Genomic DNA, 12,719 nt, shown 5'->3' with positions numbered 1-12,719 from the left:
TCAAAATACAAGTGAGGGCATGGGTTAGTTTTGGTGTATGGGTTAAGATTATTGTACGGGGTAGGGTATGGTGTAGGGTTGGTGTTAACGTTATGTTTAGGGATAGAGTCAGGGTTAGCGAACGGTAAGATTAAGGGTACAGAGGAGGGTACGGAAAAGTTTTAGGGTAAGGGTACGTGTTAGGGCATGGGTTAGTGTTAATGTATGGGTTAGGATTAGGGTACAGGTTAGGGTAATGTGTAGGGTTGGCTTTAGCTTTAGGGCTAGGGCTAGGGACAGGGTTAAAGAATGGGTAAGGTTTAGTGTAAAGGTGAGAGTATGGAAAAGTGTTAGGGTCAGGGTACGTGTCAGGGCACGGATTAGTGTTAGTGTATGGGTTACGATTAGGGTACGTGTTAGAGTAATGTGTAGGGTTGGGGTTATGTTTAGGCTTAGGGCTAGGTTTAGGGCTAGTGAAATGTAAGGTTTAGGGTACAGGTGATGGTACGGAAAAGTGTTAGGCCAGGGTACGTGTTAGGGCACAGGTTAGTGTTAGAGTACGTGTTAGGATTAGGGTACGGGTTAGGGTAATGTATAGGGTTGGCGTTACATTTAGGGTTAGGGCTATGGTTAGGATTAGCAAGTGGGTAAGGTTTAAAGTACACAGGAGGGTACGGAAACGAGTTACTGTCAAAGTACTTGTGAGGTCATGTGTTAGTTTTGGAGTACTGGTTAAGATTAGGGTACGGATTATGGTATAGTGTAGGGTTGGTGTTAGTGTTATGTTTAGGTCTAGGGTTACCTTTAGCGAACGGTAAGATTTAGGGTAGAGGAGAGAGTACATAAACGTGTTAGGGTCAGGGTACGTGTTAGGGCACGGGTTAGTGTTAGTGTATGGGTTAGGATTAGGGTATGGTTAGGGTAAGGGTTAGGGTTGAAGTTACTGTTAGCTCTAGAGCTAGGGTTAGGGTGATCGAAATGTCAGGTTTAGGGTACAGGTGAGGGTACCGAAAATTGTTAAGGTTAATGTATGTGTTAGGACACGTGTTAGTTTTAGTGTATGGCTTAGGATTAGCATACGGCTTAGGGTAAAGTGTAGGGTTGGGGTTAGGTTTTGGTTAAGGGCTAGCGTTAGGTTTAGTGAATGGTAAGGTCTAGGGTACAGGTGAGGTTACAGAAAAGTGTTAGAGTCAGGGTACGTGTTATGGCAGGGGTTAGTTTTGGTGTACAGGTTAGGATTAGGGTACGGTTTATGGTAATGTGTAGGGTTGGCGTTATGTTTAGACTTAGGACTGTGGATAGGGTTAGCAAACGGGTAAGATTTAAGTTACAAGTGAGGGTAAGGAAATGTTTTAGTGTCAAAGTACGTGTGCGGGAATGGGTTAAGATTAGTGTACGTGTTACAGTAAGGTGCAGGTTTGGAGTTAGATTTAGCTTTAGGGCTAGGGTAAGTGTTAGCAAAAGGTAAGGTGTAGGGTTAGGGTTAGCGTTAGGATTAGGGTTAGGGTACGTGTTAGGGCACGGGTTAGTGTTAGTGTACGGGTTAGGATTAGGGTATGGGTTAGGGTTAGGTGTAGGGTTGGGTTTATGTTTAGGTTTAGAGCTAGTGTTAGTATTAGTGAATAGGTAACATTTAGGGTACAGGTGACCGTATGGTAACGAGTTAGGTTCAGGGTTCGTTTTAGGGCACATGTTAGTGTTAGTGTACGGATTAGGATTAGGGTACAGGTTAGCGTTAGGTGTAGGGCTGGTGTTAGTTTTAGGTTTAGACCTAGGGTTGGGGTTATCTAAAGGTAAGATTTATGGTACAGGAGTGGGTATGGAAAAGTGTTAGGGTCAGGGTACGTGTTAGGGCATGGATTAGTATTAGTTTACAGGTTAGAATTAGGGTACTGGTTAATGTAATGTGTATGGTTGGCTTTAGGGTTAGGGTTAGGGCTAGTGTTAGGGATAGCGAACGGGTAAGGTTTACGGTACATGGGAGGGTACCGAAACGTGATAGTGTCACAGTACCTGTGAGGGCATGCGTTAGCTTTTGTGTAGGGGTTCAGATTAGTGTACGTTTTAGGGTATGGTGTAGGTTTCGTGCTAGCATTATGCTTAGGGATAGGGTTAAGGTTAGCGAACGGTAAGATTTAGAGTACGGGAGAGGGTTCGGAAAAGTGTTAGTTCAGGGTACGTCTTAGGGCATGGGTTAGTGTTAGTTTACGGGTTAAGATTAGGGTACGGGTGAGGGTAATGTGTAGGGTTGGCTTTAGGTTTAGGGCTAGGGTTAGGGTTAGGGCTAGCGAACGTGTAAGGTTTAGGTAAAGGTGAGAGTATGGAGAAGTGTTAGGGTCAGGGTACATGTCAGGGCAAGGATTAGTGTTAGTGTATGGGTTAGGATTAGGGTATGGGTTAGAGTAATGTGTAGGGTTGGCATTAGGTTTAGGGTTAGGGTTAGGGAACGGGTAAGGTTTGCAGTATATGGGAGGGTACGGAAACATGATAGTGTCAATGTACATGTGAGGGCATGGGTTAGTTTTTGTGTAGGGGTTCAGATTAGTGTATGTGTTAGGGTATGGTGTAGGGTTGGAGTTAGATTTAGCTTTAATGCTAGGGTAAGTGTTAGTGAAAGGTAAGGTTTAGGGTTAGGGTTAGGGTTGCAGTTAGGTTTAGAGTAAGTGTTAGGGCACGGCTTAGTGTTAGTGTACGGGTTAGGATTAGGGTACGGGTTAGGGTTAGGTGTAGGCTTGGGGTTATGTTTAGGTTTACGGCTAGTGTTAGTATTAGCGAATAGGTAACATTTAGGGTACAAGTGAGTGTATGGAAACGAGTTAGGGTCAGGGTTCGTGTTAGGGCACAGTTTAGTGTTAGTGTCCGGAATAGGATTAGGGTACGGGCTAGGATTAAGTGTAGGTTTGGTGTTAGGTTTATGTTTAGACCTAGGGTTAGGGTTATCGAATGCTAAGATTTAGGGTACAGGAGTGGGTATGGAAAAGTGTTCGGTTCAGGGTACGTGTTAGGGCACGGATTAGTATGAGTGTACGGGTTAGAATTAGGGTACTGGTTAAGGTAATGTGTATGGTGGGCGTTAGTGTTAGGGTTAGGGCTAGGGTTAAGGTTAGCGAATGGGTAAGGTTTACGGTACATGGGACGGTACAGAAAGGTGATAGTGTCACAGTACATGTGAGGGCATGGGTTAGTTTTTGTGTAGGGGTTCAGATTAGTGTACGTGTTAGGGTATGGTGTAGGGTTGGTGTTAGCGTTATGTTTAGGGATAGGGTTAGGGTTAGCGTACGGTAAGATTTATGGTACAGGAGAGGGTACAGAAAAGTGTTAGGTTCAGGACATGTGTTAGGGCATGGATTAGTGTTAGTGTACGTGTTAGGATTAGGGTACAGGTTAGGATAAGGCATAAGGTTGTGGTTAGGTTTAGGTTTAGGGCTAGCGTTAGGGTTAGCGTACGTGTAAGGTTTTAGGGTACAGGTGATGGTATGGAAAAGTGTTAGTGTCAGGGTATGTGTTAGGGCATGGTTTAGTGTTAGTGTATGGGTTAGGATTAGGGTATGGGCTAGGCTAAGTGGTAGGGTTGGTGTTAGGGTTAGGTTTAGGGCTAGGTTTCGTGTTAGCAAACAGTAAGGTTTAGGGTTCATGTGATGGTACAGAAACGTGTTGGGGCCAGGGTACATATTCGGGCACGTGTTAGTGTTAGTGTTCAGATTAGGGTATGGTTTTGTGTAAGGTGTAGGTGTGGTGTTAGTGTTAGGTTTAGGTCTAGGGTTATGTTTAGTGAACGGGTTAGTTGTAGGATACAGGTGAGGGAATGCAAAAGTTTTAATGTCAGGGTACGTATTAGGGCACAGCTGAGTGTTAGCGTATGGTTTAGGATTAGGGTACAGGTTAGGGTAATGTGCAGTGTTGGGGTTATGTTTAGGTTTAGGGCTGGGGTTAGGGTTAGAGAACAGGTAATATGTATGGTACAGGTGAGGGCACGGACAGGTGTTAGGCTCAGGGTACTTGTAAGGGCATGGTTTAGTCTTAGTGTACGGGTTAGGATTAGGGTACGGGTTAGGGGAAGAGGTAGGGTTGGGTTTAGTTTTAGGTTTAGGGCTAGGTTTAGGGTTAGTGAACGGTAAGGTTTAGGGTACAGGTGAGGGTACGGAAACGTGTTAGGGTCAGGGTACGTGTTAGGGCATGAGTGAGTGTTAGTGTATGGGCTAGGATTAGGATACGGGTTAGGATAAGGTTAAGTTTGGGTTAGGTTTAGGTTCAGGGCTAAGTGTTAGTGTTAGCGAACTGGTAAGGTTTAAGATACAGTTGAGGATACAGAAAGGTTTTAGGGTCAGGGTATGTGTTAGGGTATGGGTTAGTTTTAGTGTACAGGTTAGGATTAGGGTACGGGTCAGGGTAAGGTGCAGGGTTGGGGTTAGGTATAGGTTTACAGCTAGGGTTAGGGTTAGCGAACGGGTAAGTTTTAGGGTACACATGAGGGTACGGAAACCTGTTAGGGTCAGGTTACATGTTAGGGCATGGGTTAGTGTTAGTGTACGTGTTAGGATTAGCATACGTGTTAGGGTAAATGGTAGGGTTGGGGATAGGTTTAGGTTTAGGGCTAGGTTTAGTGTTAGCGAACAGGGAAGGTTTAGGGTACAGGTGAGTGTACAGAAACGTGTTAGGGTCAGGGTACATATTAGGGCACGTGTTAGTGTCCGTGTCTGGGTTAGAATTAGGTATGGGTTAGTGTAAGGTGTAGGGATGGGGTTATCTTTAGTTAATATTTAGGGTTAGTATTAGTGAACTGTAAGCTTTAGGGTACAAATGAGGGTACGGAAACGTGTTAGGGTCAGGCTACGTGTTAGGGCATGGGTTAGTGTTAGTGCACAGGTTATGGTTAGGGTACGCATTAGGGTATGGTTTAGGATTGATGTTAGGGTTAGGTTTAGGACTAGGGTTAGAGTTAGCCTACAGGAAAGGCATAGGGTACAGGTGTGGGTAAGGAGAGGTGTTAGGGTCAGGGTACGTGTTCGGGCACGTTTTAGTGTTAGTGTACAGTTTAGGATTAGTTTACGGGTTAGGGTAAGGTGTAGGCTTGGTGTTAGGTTTAGTTTAGGGCTAGGGTTAGCGTTAGCGAACGGGTAAGTTTTAGGGTACAGGTGAGGGTACGGAAATGTTTTAGAATCAGGGTACATGTCAGGGCACAAGTTAGTGTTAGTGTACGTGTTAGGATTAAGGTGCAGTTTAGGGTAAGGTGTAGGTTTTGGTTAGGGTTAGGTATAGGGCTAGGGTTAGGGTTAGCGAATGGGTAAGTTTTAGGGTACAGGTGAGGGTACAGAAATTATTAGGGTCAGGGTACTTGTTAGGGTTTGGGTTAGTGTTTGTGTACGTGTTAGGATTAGGGTACGCGTTAGGGTAAGGGGTAGTGTTGGGGTTAGGGTTAGTTTTAGGTCTAGGGTTAGGGTTAGCGAACGCTTAAGTTTTAGTGTACAGATGAAGGTACGGAAACGTGTTAGGGTCAGGGTACATGTTAGGGCATGAGTTACTGTTAGTGTACGGGTTAGGATTAGGGTACGGGTTAGGGTAAGGTGTAGGGTTGGGGCTACCATTAAGTTTAGGTCTATGATTAGCGTGAGCGAATGCATATGGTTTTGGGTACAGGTGAGGGTATGGAAAATTGTTAGGGTCATGGTACGTTTTAGGGCATGGTTTATTGTTATTGTATGGGTTCGGATTAGGGTAAGGGTTAGGGTAAGGGTTAGTGTTAGGGTTAGGTTTTGATTTAGGGCTAGGATTAGGTTTAGCGAATGGGTAAGTTTTAGGGTACAGGTGAGGGTACAGAAATTATTAGGGTCAGGGTACATGTTAGGGCTTGGGTTAGTGTTTGAGTACGAGTTAGGATTATAGTACGGGTTAGGGTAAGCAGTAGGGTTGGGGTTAGGTTTAGGTTTAGGGCTAGATTTAGGGTTGGCGAACGGGTGAGATTTAGGGTAAAGGTGAGGGTACGGAAACATGTTACGGTCACAGTACATGTTAGGGCATGGGTTACTGTTAGTGTTCCAGTTAGGATTCGTGTACGGGTAAGTGCAAGTGGTAGGGTTATGTTTAGGGTTACGGTTAGGCTTAGGGTTAGGGTTAGTGAATGGTTATCATTTAGGTTACAGGTGAGGGTACAAAAATTTGTTAGTGTCAGGGTACGTGTTAGGTAATGGGTTAGTGTTAGTGTATGGGTTAGGATTAGCGTACAGTTTAAGGTAAGGTGTAGGGTTGGGTTTAGTGTTAGGTTTAGGTCTCGGGTTAGGGTTAGCGAACTGGTAACCTTTAGGGTACAGGTGAGTGTACAGAAACCTATTTGGGTCAGGGTATGTGTTAGGGCATGGGTTAGTGTTACTGTATGGGTTAGGATTAGGGTACAGGTTAGGGTAAAGTGTAGGGTTGGGGTTAGGGTTAGGTTTAAGGCTAGTTTTAGGGTTAGCGAATGGGTAAGGTTTAGGGTACTGGTGAGGGTACAGAAAACTGTTAGGGTCAGGGTACATGTTAGGGCACGTGTTAGTGTTAGTGTACGGGTTATGATTAGGGTATGGGTTAGGGTAAGGTTTAGGGTTAGTGAAAGGGTAAGGTTTATGGTACATGTGTGGGTATGGAACGTTGTTAGGGTCAGGATACATGTTAGTGCATGGGTTTGTGTTAGTATATGTGTTAGGATTAGGGTACCAGTTAGGGTAAAGTTTAGGGTTAGGGTTCAGTTTGGATTTATGGTTAGGGTTAAGGTTAGTGAGTGGGTAAGTTTTAGGGTACATGTGAGGGAACGGAAATGTGTTAGGGTCAGGTTACGTGTTAGAGTATGGGTTAGTGTTAGTGTATGGGTTAGTATTAGGTTACGGGTTAGGGTAAGGGTTAGGCTTAAGTTTAGTGTTAGGGTGAGGGTTAGGTTTAGAGTTAAGGTTAGGGTTAGCGAATGCGTAAGTTTTGGGGTACAAGTGAGTGTACAGAAAATTATTGGGGTCAGGGTACATGTTAGGGAACAAGTTCGTTTTAGTGTACTAGGTTATGTTTAGGGTACAGGTTAGGGTAAGGTTTAGGGTTAGGGTTAGGGTTAGGGTTAGTGTTAGGGTTAGCGAACGGGTAAGATTTAGGGTACAGGTGAGGTACAGAAACGTGTTAGATTCAGGGTACGTGTTAGGACATGGGTTAGTGTTAGTGCACGTGTTAGGATAATGGTACGGGTTAGGGTAAGGGTTAAGCTTAGGGTTAGTGTTAAGGTTAGAGTTTGTTTAGGGTTAGGGTTAGGTTTAGTGAATGGGTAAGGTTTAGGGTACAGGTGAGGTACGGAAACGTTTTATGGTCAGGGTACGTGTTAGGTCATGGGTTAGTGTTAGTGTACGGGATATGATTTGGGTATGGGTTATGTAAGTGTTAGTGTTAGGTTTAGGGTTATGTTTAGGGTTAGTGAACGTGTAAGGTTTAGGGTAAAAGTGAGAGTAAAAAACGTGTTATAGCCACAGTACGTATTAGGGCACTGGTTAGTGTTATTGTATGGGTTAGGATTAGGGTACGGTTTAGGGTAAGGTTTAGGCATAGGGTTAGGTTTAGCGTTAGGGTTAGGGTTCGGGTTAGTGAATGGGTAAGGTTTAGGGTACAGGTGAGGTATGGAAACGTGTTAGGTCAGTGTACATGGTAGGGCATGAGTTAGTGTTATTGTACGGGTTAGGTTTAGGGTACGGGTTAGGGTATTGTTTAGGGAAGGGTTAGGGTATGGGTTAGGGATACTTTTAGCGTTAGGCTTAAGGTTAGTGAACGGGTAACTTTTAGGGTATAGGTGAGGGTATGGAAAAGTGTTAGGTCCATGGTACGTATTACAGCATGGGTTACTGTTAGTGTACATGTTAGGATTATGGTACGGGTTAGTGTAAGACTTAGGGTTAGGGTTAGTGTCAGGTTTAGGTTTAGGGTTAGGATTGGCGAACAGGTAGTTTTTAGGGTACAGGTGAGGGTACGGAAGCCTGTTAGGGTCAGTGTACGTGTTAGTGTACGGGTTAGGATTAGGTTATGGGTTAGGGTAAGGTTTAGGGTTAGGGTTAGCGAACGGGTAAGCTTTAGGGTACAGCTGAGTGTATGGAAACGTGTTAGCATCAGGGTACATGTTAGGGCATGTGTTAGTGTTAATGTACAGTTTAGGATTAGGGTACGTCTTAGGGTAAGGTTTAGGGTTAGGGTTATGTTTGGGTTAGGGCTAGGGTTAGTGAACAGGTAAGATATAGGGTACAGATGAGGGTATGGAAAAGTGTTAGTGTCAGGGTATGTGTTAGGGCACGGTTTAGTGTTAGTGTACGGGTTAGGATTAGAGTACACGTTAGGGTAAGGTTTAGGGTTACGGTTAGCAAACGGATAAGATTTAAGTTATAGGTGAGGGTACAGAATCATGTTAAGGTCAGGATACGTGTTAGGGCACGGGCTAGTGTTAGTGTATGGGTTAGCATTAGGGTACGGTTTAGCTTAAGGGTGAGTGTTAGGGTTAGGGTTAGGGTTATAGAAATGGTACATTTTAGTGTACAGTTGAGTGTATGGAAACGTGTTAGGATCAGGGTATTTGTCAGGGCACGTGTTACTCTTAGTGTATGGGTTAGGATTAGGGTATGGTTTAGGGTAAACATTAGGCTTAGGGTTAGGTTTAGCTTTAAGGTTAGGGTTAGTGAACGGGTAAGGTGTAGGGTACAGTTGAGGGAACGGAAACGTTTTAGGGTCAGGGTACGTGTTAGGGCATTGGTTAGTGTTAGTGTACGTGTTAGGATTAAGGTATGAGTTAGGGTAACCGTTAGGGTTAGTGTTAGGTTTAGGGTTAGGGTTAGGGTTATGGTTAGTGAACGGTTAAGATTTAGGGTAAATGTGGGGGTACTGAAACGTGTTAGTGTTAGGGTATGTGTTAGGGCATGGGTTAGGATTAGGCTACATGTTAGGGTAAGGTTTAGGGTTAGGGTTAGGGTTACGTTTAGCCAATGGATAAGGTTTAGTGTACGGGTGAGATTATCGAAACGTGTCAGTGTCAGGGTACATGTTAGGGCACGGGTTAATATTAGTGTATGGGTTAGGATTATGGCACTGGTTATGGTAAGGGTTAGGGTTAGGTTTAGCGAAAAGGTAATGTTTAGGGTACAGGTGAAGGTACAGAAACATGTTAGGGTCAGGGTACATATTAGGGCACGTGTGAGTGTTATTTTACGGGTTAGGATTAGGGTAAGGGTTAGGGTAAGGATTAGGGTTAGGTTTAGGGTTAGGTTTAGGGTTAGTGTTAGGGTTAGTGAAAGTGTAAGATTTAGGTTACAGGTGAGGGTACGGAAACGTGTTAGTTTCAGGGTATCTGTTAGGGCACGGGTTAGTGTTAGTGTACAGTTTAGGATTAGGGTACGGGTTACAGTAAGGGTTAGGGTTAGGGCAATAACTGTGTTTCTACCTGCAAATGCGGGCCTCAGAGCACAAGCAGTGTTTTCCGTTTTGAAATTTCAATTCACTGGGCCTTGCATATCCTGGAGAGGCACACTTTTCGAGTGCCATGTAGAAACTGTAGGCATGGCTTTGGGAAGAAAAGGAGTTTTCTCTACTAAAACATCTGGCTTCCAAGGCCTGGTAGGGAGCTCATGCTGTGATTCTGTATACCTAAGTGTAGACCCAACGTGAGCTCTTGCCTTGAGGTTAGTCCCTGAATTGCCCTGCTGAAGCGGAGGCATACAGCAGTTTCCATGAGCTCTTCGTTGCAGTTCTGGTTTATTATTATTATTATTATTATTATTATTATTATTATTATTATTATTATTATTATTATTATCTTTTTTGGTACGTGGACCTCTCACTGTTGTGGTCTCCCCCATTGTGGAGCACAGACTACAGACACACAGGCTCAGCGGCCATGGCTCACGGGCCCAGTCGCTCAGTGGCATGTGGGATCTTCCCGGACCGGGGCACAAACCCGTGTCCCCTGCATCAGCAGGCAGATTCTCAAGCACTGCACCACCAGGGAAGCCCGAGGCTCTGCATTATTTTAACTTTATCACACCTTTCCGCACACTTAGGACCCTTGCGTGTGCACTCTATTCCCTGCAAGAACACTGTGTAGTGGCAGGCTCCACTGGTCTGCTCAGAAACATCCAGGCCCAAAAGCCCTTCCCAATCACTCTATGTATGCCGATTGTAGGGCAACACACTGCACTCTTCCTTGGGACAGCTAGATTTCCTCAGCACTCCAACAGCTGCAGGAAATCTGTTTCCTCACGTCCTATATGACATGGAAGTCTCCCTCATTGCCCTCATCTGAGCTGTACTTCGAAAAACAATCTGCTTTGCATTCCTTCTAAGAACTCTTATGCGAAGACCCCATAGCTACAGGAGAAAGTCGGCTTGCATTCCTACTGAAACTAAAGCACAGTTCTTCCTGTCATTCTGCAGGATTTTAGAAGTGGCTAAGGCCCGATAGCTTACCTAGCGCATTCCTTGGACGAGGGAGTTCGCTACATGCAGAACAGCCTGTGAAGAAAAGTTGATCCAGGTAAGTGTGACCACTGTGTCCCTAGAGTGTCTTATGACTTGTTAGAAATCACAATGATAGAGGCTGTGTGTTCACTGGAAATGGGGGCCTGATGGCACAAGGCTTGCTTTCCCATTTTGAAAGGTCCATTCATGCTGCCTTGAAGCTTCCAAAAAAACAGTGTTTTTGACAGGCCTGTAGACCCTGTATGCAGGGCTCAGGGAAGGAAAGGAATTTTCTCTAAATAAACAGGGTGCTTCCATATCCTGGTTAGGAGCTCATCCTGTTATGCTCTGCAGTGAAAGGGAAATTCGATGTGAGTGCTTACCTCAAGGCAAGACCTAGAGTAGCCCTGCAGGAACGGAGCATACAGGAGTTCTTTGAGGTCTTAGTCACTGTTGTGTTTTATTTTAACTGTGGTACCCTTTTCAGGACTCCAAGACCCTTCGGGGGTGCACCCGTTTCCCTACAACATCACTGAGTACCTCCCCGCCCCTCTGGGCCTGCGGAGCAACACCCAGGCCAGTAGGTCCTTCAGAGGCCTTCTGTGTATGCCGAGCAAAGGACAACACACAGCACTTTCCCTTGGGACTGCTATATTTCCTCTGAAATCCAACAGCATCAGGAACACATTTCTAGCACATACACTGTGCCATGGAAGTTTTCCTCTTTGCCCATCTCTGAGCTGCACTGAGAAAATAGTCTGCTTCGAATTCCTTTAATGACCTCCTTACGAAGTGACTCTACTCAAGGAGAAAGTCCACTTGTGTTCCAACTGCAACTAAATCACAGCTCTTTGTGTAACGCTGCAGTCTTTTGTGAGAGGCAAATACTTATAAGCCTAACTAGAGCCTGCCTTGGTTGAGGCAGTTTGCCACATGCAGGACACCCCGCGTATAGAAGTTCATTCAGGGAAGGGCCCATTGTGTACCTTGTGGGAGAAAGGCTGCTTGTGTTCCACCTGCAACTAAAGCAGAGTTCTTTGGGTAACACTGCAGTGTTTTGGGAGAGGAAATGCTTAGAGGCCTAAGTAGAGCCTGTCTTGTTTGAGGCAGTTTGCTACATGCAAAAGATCCTGTGTAAAGAAGTTGATTCAGGGAAGGGCCCATTGTGTACCTTCTCTGTCTTTTGCCATGTTACATCTACAGGTAAGCATAACTGCGTGTCTGCGTGCATATGCGGGCCTGATGGCACAAGCTGTGTTTCCCATTTTGACAGTTCAATTCACAGGGCCTTGAATATCCCAGAGGGGCACACTTTTGGAGGGGCCTGTAGAAACTGTAGGCATGGCTTTGGGAAGAAAAGGAGTTTTCTCTACTAAAACATGGTGCTTCCAAGGCCTGGTAGGGAGCTCGTGCTGTGATTCTGTATACCTAAGTGTAGAGCCAATATGAGCTCTTGCCTCGAGGTAAGGCCCTGCATGGCCCTGCTGAAGAGGACGCATACAGCAGTTTCCGGTAGGTCTTCGTCCCAGTTCTGGATTTTTTTTTTTTTTTTGGTACGTGGGCCACTCACTGTTGTGGCCTCTCCTGTTGCGGAGCACAGGCTCTGGATACGCAGGCTCAGTGGTCATGGCTCATGGGCCCAGTCTCTCGGCGGCATGTGGGATCTTCCCAGACCGGGGCATGAACCTCTGTCCCCTGCATCGGCAGGCGGACTGAAAACCACTGCGCCACCAGGGAAGCTCGCAGTTCTGCATTATTTTAACATTATCACACCTTTCCGGACACTTAGGACCCTTGTGTGGGCACTCTATTCCCTGCAAGAACACTGTGTAACGGCAGGCTCCACTGGCCTGCTCAGTAACATCCAGGCCCGGAAGCCCTTTAGAGTCACTCTGTGTATGCTGAGTGTAGGGCAACACACTGCACTCTTCCTTGGGACAGCTAGATTTCCTCAGCACTCCAACAGCTGCAGGAAATCTGTTCTCTCACGTCCTACATGCCATGGAAGTGTGTGTCATTGCCCTCTTCTGAGCTGCACTTAGAAAAAAATCTGCTTCACCTTCCTCCTAAGAACTCACACCGGACGACATCATACCAACAGGAGAAAGCCAGCTTGCATTCCTACTGCAATTAAAGCAGAATTCTTCCTGTTACACTGCAGCATTTTAGAAGAGGCTAAGGCCCGATAGCCTACCTACAGCGTTCCTTGGATGAGGGAGTTCGCTACATGCTGAACACCCAGTGAAGAAAAGTTGATTCAGGGAAGGGACCACTGTGTAGCTAAAGTCTCCTTTGACTTG

Source organism: Mesoplodon densirostris, chromosome 20 (assembly GCF_025265405.1).
Source record: "Mesoplodon densirostris isolate mMesDen1 chromosome 20, mMesDen1 primary haplotype, whole genome shotgun sequence".
Taxonomy (NCBI): Eukaryota; Metazoa; Chordata; class Mammalia; order Artiodactyla; family Ziphiidae; genus Mesoplodon; species Mesoplodon densirostris.
This window is presented reverse-complemented; position numbering follows the sequence as displayed.